We start from the raw sequence: 7,907 nt of genomic DNA on the forward strand, positions 1-7,907 counted from the left end.
TATCATCCCTCTCCCGATGATAAACCACTGGAATATACCTAAGTAAAAAAAATGGTGGCTTTCTTTACCAAGGGCTTCCCAGAGACACAAACAACCCCCAGGCTTCTGAAGCATCCCATAAAATACATCAGAAGGCCCTTCCCTTACCTGTCAGCACCACGGGCACAGGAACCATTTCCTTTTTTCCCTACCACCCTGCGTCCTGTGCCTGGCCAAAAGCTCATAAAACCAAAACAGGGCAATGTCCATGGAACAGGACTACAATTTGGTGCCAGTCACTGACCCACTATAGAGAGCAGGCTATTGATAGAAACTCACCAACCCAAACCTCCATTCCACTAGGGATGAGAGAGCAGTCTCTCCACCTAAAGTATCTCCACAGCCCAAAAGCATAAATGTCCCCCTCCCCCAGTGGCTTTCAAAATGCTTTCTGGAAAAAGTTCCTCCTTTCCATTAATAAAACTTACTTTAAAAAACAAAAGTGAACTGCATCTAAATCGGAAGCAGAATTGAGACTAGATCTCCAAACTCAATCCCTGCAGGCTGTCATTTATCCAGCAGGTCGCTTGAGTAAAAGGACCATTATCTGTGGCTTTTGTACAAACACATTTCCTTCTTTAAGGGTAGAGAGTTTAAATTCCTGCAAGGCACTGCACACTAACACACCCATTAATAAATCTGCAGCTCTCCTCTCCTGGCTCAAGTGAGGCCAGTCTTTCAGTACCTGTTAAGCAACCTTGAAAAGTCCAAAGCTTTATTTTTTTCTTCTTTAAACCAAAAAATTCTACAGTCAGGAGTCCACCAGGGTAAGATGAAGAGATTTGGGGGGATTTTGTTCCCATTTACAGGGTTTAACCCACCCGCTTCAAGGGAATTGGTCAAGTTCCTCGTGCTGCACTTGGACCCCCTCTGGCCTCGCCCCTCCCCCAAGGGAAAGGCGCAGCGACGTGGCCACCAGGGCCACTGGGCCTGGCGTCTGGAGCACTGGCGGCAGCGGCGACCACAGCCTCTAGAGACAAAGTTCTGTAGTGCACTGACTTCTATCATACTCAGAGTCGGAGTGTCTCAGAACTTTGCCTCAAAAGACCAAACGTGCTGTCTTCCTCCAGAAGTTTCTTCCTGCAGGTGTGTTCCCCCACCCCCCAGCTAAGACAAAGAAGAATAACTCGTTAAAAGCAATTTAGTTCAGGATGCGACCGATAATGGAACGGGTCATTAATTATGGAAAGTTACTGCCGCAGTCAGCAGGAGCAAATGCCCAACAGAAATGGTGTTTTAACAGCCCGATTCGACAAATTCTGGTCGCAATGTCACAGCAAAGGGGCTGCAAGAATCGCACAATCTCCTTCCTTCCTACCCGTCCTCAGATTAGAACCCATTCCTGGTCGAACCCTCACCTCCTCGGTAGTTATTTAAACTTTTGCCAGCAGCTAACTCACTCTAACTTGTGGCAACTTTTTACCTTCCTATCTGGAAAGCTGGGGGCGGGGGCGCTGCACGAGGACGAATATTCGGAGCTGAAAGAGTTAAACGGTGGGGAACAAACACAGGCCCGGGAAAAGCCCCTCAGATGGGACGACCCAAGAAAGACCCGCTTTGCGGGGCCTCCCCTGAGACCCCCTTCCCCAGGCATTCCCAGTACTCTATTCCCGGTCTTCCAGCCGCCCGCGCCCAGCCCCGGGAACTCGGGTCGAAGTCGTCCCATCCCCTCCGTTCCACCCACCCACTCTTTGGGATTCTCCCTGCCCCATTAGGCAGTGCTTCCCGCGGACCCCGTTCGCGCACAACCTTGCACACAGTCCCCAAGACTGCTCTTCTCCCCCTCCCGGCACCCCCTTTTCCCTGCAGCAGAAGCGACCACTCTGTCCTCCATCCTAGCAGACCCCCTCCCCCCACATACCGCACCTGAACAGCTGTTGCGCGCGTGCAACAGGTCTGGAAAGTGCTTTCCCATCTTCCCCCAAACCCCTCGCCACCGTTCCATCCCCCGCCACCCCTAAGAGACAAGGCCGGAGGGGCAGTGGGCTGCGTCCCCCGGGCCGGGGTGCACGGGCGGCTGGCGGAGTGCGGGGCGCCCAGAGGCTCCCGGGGTTGGGGGCGGTGGTCGCGCTGGGCCGGGACACCTTCGCAAGTGGCCCCTCGTGCGCCCGCCACAGGCTCCCCAGCCTGCCCCTCCAGCGCCGGCCGCCAGGCATTCCCGGGCCGGCTCCCCCCTCGCGCTCCGCTCCGCTCCCTTCCATCTTGACTTTTGCCGACGTGGAAATTTTGGGTTTGGAGACGACCTGCGCTCTTATTGGCTGCCGGCGGGCGGGGTCGGAGGTCACGGCTGCTCTCGCTATTCCGCGCCAAGGGGAGCCGCACAGCGGCTCGTGTCAAGTCAGCAGGTTCCCTCCGCCTCCCCCGGGGTCACGTGCGCCCCGGGCGGGCCCGGGAGACGCCTCCTTATGCAAATAGAGCGGCAGCGCGGGGCTGGGGGCGGGGGCGGGGGCGGGGTGGGCGGTGGCGCGTGGGGGCGGGGGCGGGGGCGCGGCCGGCGCTGGGAGGGCGGGGCGCTCCAGGTGGCCACCTGGCTCGACGTCCCGCCCCGCCCTTCTGCCCACCAGCCTCTGCCAGGCTGCCTGTTCCGCTTCCCGCGACACTCGGGCCGGGCGCTGTCCCCGGCCAGCCCCGCTGGGCCCAAGGAGCCCGCGTTTTGCAAGATGCCCCTGAATGCCCGCTTTCCCCGGAGCCCCCTCCTCCAAACCCAGCCGGAGCCCTGCCTGGGCCCGGTGTCTCCTGGCTGGGGAGGAGGCGGCGGCGAAGCTGCTGCAGGGCAGAGTGCGAAATGGAAACCTCGGGAGGACAGTTTCTTCCCCTGGCAGGGAGTTGAGAACTAAATGCGAGATTCCCGGTAAGGGAATTCTAGGACAAAGCAAAATCAAGAATTCATCAAGGTTAAAAGTCGTTTCTTTTAATAAACTGCCCACCACCCATCCCCAAATAAAAAGAGGCCAAAGAGCTAACTAAAAGTAGTAAAAATGCCAGTTCTGAATTTTTTTTTTAACACGTCTACAAGGACTAACCGAAAGGCCGGTTTGCCTCCACCCTGACGTCTGCTGGGTACTGGGCACCCGAGACTGAACCAGGGGACACGTCCTCCTCTCCTCATCTAGATGGGGGTGTGACTCGGGGGAGCTCAGAATTCCCTGAGAAGAGGTCACGGGCACGTAGAATCAATTTTAACGTGGTTCCCCAAGCACGCCAAAGAAGATGCTGTTCTAGAAAGAAAGGGAAATTGATGAATGGCCACGTGACCAGGATGTCTTCCTTCCTTCCCTCTCCCCAAGGAAAAGAAAGTAACTGCATTGCAAAGGTAGAGCCCATGTTATAAATCGGACTCTCTGATGCCGGCCTGTAGTCACCAAGGAAAAGGAAGGGGACTGCATTTTAAAAAATATAAATATTTCTGAGAACTGGCCTAGTTATTTTTTCCCTCAGGTAACAAAGTATGTGTATCATCTTTATAATGGTTGCATCTTAAGTCTGACCTAGTGATACAGAAAAACATACATTTTTATGGGAAGATTCTTACCTGGAAAATTCTTCCCATCCACTCTTCTTAATTTACTTTCCTTCTCCCCATTTCCCCCTATGGAAAGATAAATCATTGCTCCTTCCAACTGTTTTATCCTCAAGGATCTTTCTCTCCACTCTCCTTTCTCTTCCCTCTCCACACTTGTTTGTTTATCTGACCATTCCCGGGTTTGCAGGGGCCTCTCCCCAGGCATTGTCTCCTCCAGCCCCCCACCCCCTCCTCGGTCAAGGCCCGGCAGCAGTGCTTGCTGGGCCTCGGAGTTGGTCCCCGCTCTGCTGCCTGTTCTGTTGTGTGCACTGGAATATTGATTTTTCAGTGTGTGTGCGCCGGCTCTGTAAAAATCAATATTTCAGTAGCTCGAGCACAGCGCAGGTCAGTGTAATGGAGCCAGCCTGCTGATGTAACGTGCGGGGTCCACCCTCAGCGATTGAGGTCAGTCAGAAAATGGCAGTGTTTTCCCATTTCATTGTTTGCGTCGGAGAGAAGGAAAGAGTTTGCATACCGTTGTGTACATCAGATTCCAGGATGAGGTAACCTTACTACTGTTGGGTAGCAGACGAACCAAGTTAGAAAAAAGACAACGAGGTGATGATGGAAAACCTCCGGTTATCCTTTGTAAGAACGGATCTTAATAAAATACTGGGGGAGGTGGGGAGTTATTGTCTGCCATCAATCCTACCACATTTCACAATGATAAAATGAAAATAGGCTCACTCCAGGAAAGGGCTAGAGTTTATCTTTTAATACTGGATATGTGGGTGCTTATTATTCCGCAGCCCCTAAAATATGCTTCTGATTAAAAGGACAAGAGATGTTTCGCATGACTTGAGGGGAAAAATTAATAATGGTCCCAACTTGGGGGCTAGCCTCATGACATTTGCAGCAGATGTGGAAAGATAGCTGGCCTTGGAGTCAGGAAGGTGCGTTCTCACCAAGCACCCCTGTAAGGAGAGCTTTTAGTGAGTCAGTTCACCACTCTGGGCCTCAGGGAATTTACCTGTGATTTAAAGGATTAGACTAAATCACCTCTAAATACCTTCTTGCTCTAACACCTATGAGTCTACAGAAGAAATAGTGTTATAGCTAAAACCTTCAAAAACAAAAATACGATTGAGTGTGTACCATGGATAAGAAAAATAGCTTAATACCAAAGGTGTTACAGAAAAAGAAGGCAGAGATGCTCCGACTTCCAGTTGCATGTTTTATTTTCCGTTATATTCCAATGCAGTCTTTTTTAGGGGTAACTTGACCTGGCGTTTCTAATTTTAAGAGTTTTTCCTAAAGAAATAATTAATAGCACTAGAAAGATGTTTATCACTGCCAGTAGTACAATATTGAAACATTAGAAACAACGTATGTATTGAATAATAAGGGATTTATTATATAAAATATGGGGAGTGGTATATTTATTGAGTGGACTACAACTATTTAATATGGTGGTGCTGAATGACTATCAAAATAATATGGAAGGTTTGCATTCATTGAGATGTATGTACTATTTAAATCTCTATGTGTCCATGTATGTTTATGTCATAATGGTAACGGATATGGGCTCTGAAGCCAGATGGCTTGAAACCACATCCTGTCTCTGCCACTGGCCAACTCTGTGGCCCTAGCCAGTTGTAAACTAGGTGTACCAGTTTCCTATTGCTGCTGTAAGAAATTCCCACAAACTTAGTGGCTTAAAATAACATGCATTTATTATCTTACGGTACTGGTGGTCAGTCCAAAATAGGTTTTGCTGGGCCAAAATCAAGGTGTCAACAGGGCCATACTCTTCCAGAGACTCAAGGGAAGATTCTGTTTCCTTACCTCTTTTAGAGGCCTCTTGTGTTCCTTGGCTTTTGGCCCCTTCCTCTGTCTTAAAAGCACAGCACTCCATTCCCTGCTTTTGTCATCACGTCTTCTCTCTGACTCTCATCCTCCTGCCTGCTTCTTTTAAAGATCCTTATGATTACATTGGGTCCACCTAGATAATCCAAGATAATCTCCCCTTCTCAAAAGTCTTAATCACATCTGTAAACTTCCTTTTGACATGTAAGGTAACACAGTCACACATTCCAGGGATTGGAATGTGGATATTTTGGGGCCATTATTCTGTCTACCATGTTGGGCTAAAGTCAAGGTGTCAGCAGGGGTGCATTCCTTTCTGGAGTACCAAAAGGAGAAATCCATTTTTTGGTTTTTCAGTTTCTAAAGGTTTCCCGCATTCCTTGGCTCTGGCCTCCTCCTCCACCTTCAAAGCCAGCAAAGGCTGGTTGAATCATTCTCACATCGCGTCACTCTCATGCCGCCTCTTGTGTCTCCCTCTTCCCTTCTGATTGCGTTGGGCCTACCTGGGTAATCTAGGATATTCTTGCTATTTCAGGATCAGCCAATTACCAACCTTAATTTTGTCTGCTATCTTAATTCTCCTTTGCCATGTAACATAACGCATTCACAGGTTCCTGGGATTAGTATGTGGACATTTCAGGGAGGCTGTCATTCTGCCTGCCACACTGCCTATCACTGATGGTGATAATCTACATCATAGGGTTGTGCAGAAGATTAAAGCATCCACACATGAAGAGTGTTTACAAAATGCCTAGCATTTTGTAAGAAGCACTCCATAATAACTAGCACAGAGTAAGCATTTCATAATAATGATCCGTTATAGTTATTATCTAGAAAGGAAATACAAAACAGAGAATAGTTGCATCTGAAGGTAGGATTAAAACTGATTTCTATTTTCCTCATTTTGCTAATTTTTTTTCTTTTTCTACCATGAACGTGTATTATTACTTGGGTACTTTAAAAATTTTAAATATAAATGAGAAAAAACCATTAAAGGAGGTTGTCACATAGGAGAATAATTTAATTTGGGGTTAGAAGGCCCAGGTGCTCACCTCAGCAATGGTACAAACACAAATTGTGATACTGGGCGAGTTACTTTACCTCCGTGCACTTCAGTTTTCCTCCTCAGTAACATGAGAGAGATGAACTATGTATTTCAAATGGTCCTTCCAGTTCTAAATGCTCTGCACCTAACATGTTAAAGATCAACAGATTGATAAATGGATTTTCAAAACCCATGCTGCTTAGTACATAAAGAATCCCGGCTGCTTTGCCTATGGAGTAGCCATTTTTTTATTCCTTTACTTTCTTAATAAACTTGCTTTCACTTAAAAAAAAAAAAAAAAAAGAACTCCACAACATCAGTAAGAAAAAAGACAGCGCTATAGAAAAAAGAGTGGAAAAAGGCATAAACAAGCATTGCACAGAAAAAGAAAAGCAAATGGCAAATAAGCATAGGTAAAGATGTTAAGCCTCATTAGAAACAAGGAAACGCAATTTAAGACTTCAGTGAGATATCATTTTATACCCACTAAGTTGGCAAAAATTCACAAGCCTGACAACATCAATAGATGGAGATGATGTAAACCAGTGGCATTTGGGGTCTTTTCACACAACGGGTTATTATACAGTACTGAAAATGAATGAACTACAGCTCCTCACAAAGCTATGGATGAAGCTTGGAAACATAATGTTGAGCAAAAAAAAAAAGAAGATGGAAAAAAGCAAGTCCCAGGAGACTACAGATATAACGATGCCATTTTTATAAAGCTCAAACACAGCCAAACAATATAATTTTAAGAAATTTATAAAGTGATAAAAAGCAAGAAAATGATAAATAGAAAATTCGGGTTAGTGGTTGCTGGTAGGACGTGGAGGGAAGGAGGGTGAGAAGGCAGCCCAAAGGTGGATGCAATTGGCAATGTTCCTGTTCTTAAATTGGACATAACACTTAGGCTAGTAAGTGTTCAGTATATTATGTTTCGTGATTTGCATATGTGAGAGAGATATATATTTTGTATGTACCAAATATTAGATTTAAATTTTTTTTTAAGAATTCTGTTTAGGGGCTTCTGTATTCTAAGATGCTTTACTTCTTGGAGTTGAGGCTAATCACTAAGTTTCCCTTCAAACTCATAAAAGCCAACTCTTTATTGGCAATTTGCTATTTGTAATCCCTCTAGTTAAACAGACTTCATAACAGCCACCCACATCTGGGCTTGTGCAAAAAATGTTTTCAGTTTATGCTCCAAATGAGCCTCATTTTCTCTGAGAACTACACCGCACTCCCAGAGTTGGGGGGTATACCAGCAGGAGCAGTACCTCCAAAAGTCTCTTGGAGCGTGCCCTCTGTGTGCCTCTGGAGCCTTCCTTCATCTTGCCTGCAGCTAGCCATTTGGGCAGCTTCTGCAGCTAGGGCTGAGCTATACAGTTCATAAATATCCCACTTAGCCCATGTGAAATTGTCTCTACTCTGATTCATTACAGTTTTGATTTTAAT

At 47.0% G+C, this 7,907-nt stretch overlaps 1 non-coding gene across 1 annotated transcript; it reads right to left on the reverse strand.

Annotated features, from left to right (window-relative positions):
* Nucleotides 1–1,013: 1,013 nt before the first annotated feature.
* MIR148A (microRNA mir-148a) lies at nt 1,014–1,080 on the reverse strand. The gene has a single exon (NR_035680.1). It is a non-coding gene; the product is annotated as a microRNA mir-148a (primary transcript).
* Between the last annotated feature and the right edge of the window lie 6,827 nt (nt 1,081–7,907).

Source organism: Pan troglodytes, chromosome 6 (genome assembly GCF_028858775.2).
Source record: "Pan troglodytes isolate AG18354 chromosome 6, NHGRI_mPanTro3-v2.0_pri, whole genome shotgun sequence".
Classification (NCBI taxonomy): Eukaryota; Metazoa; Chordata; class Mammalia; order Primates; family Hominidae; genus Pan; species Pan troglodytes.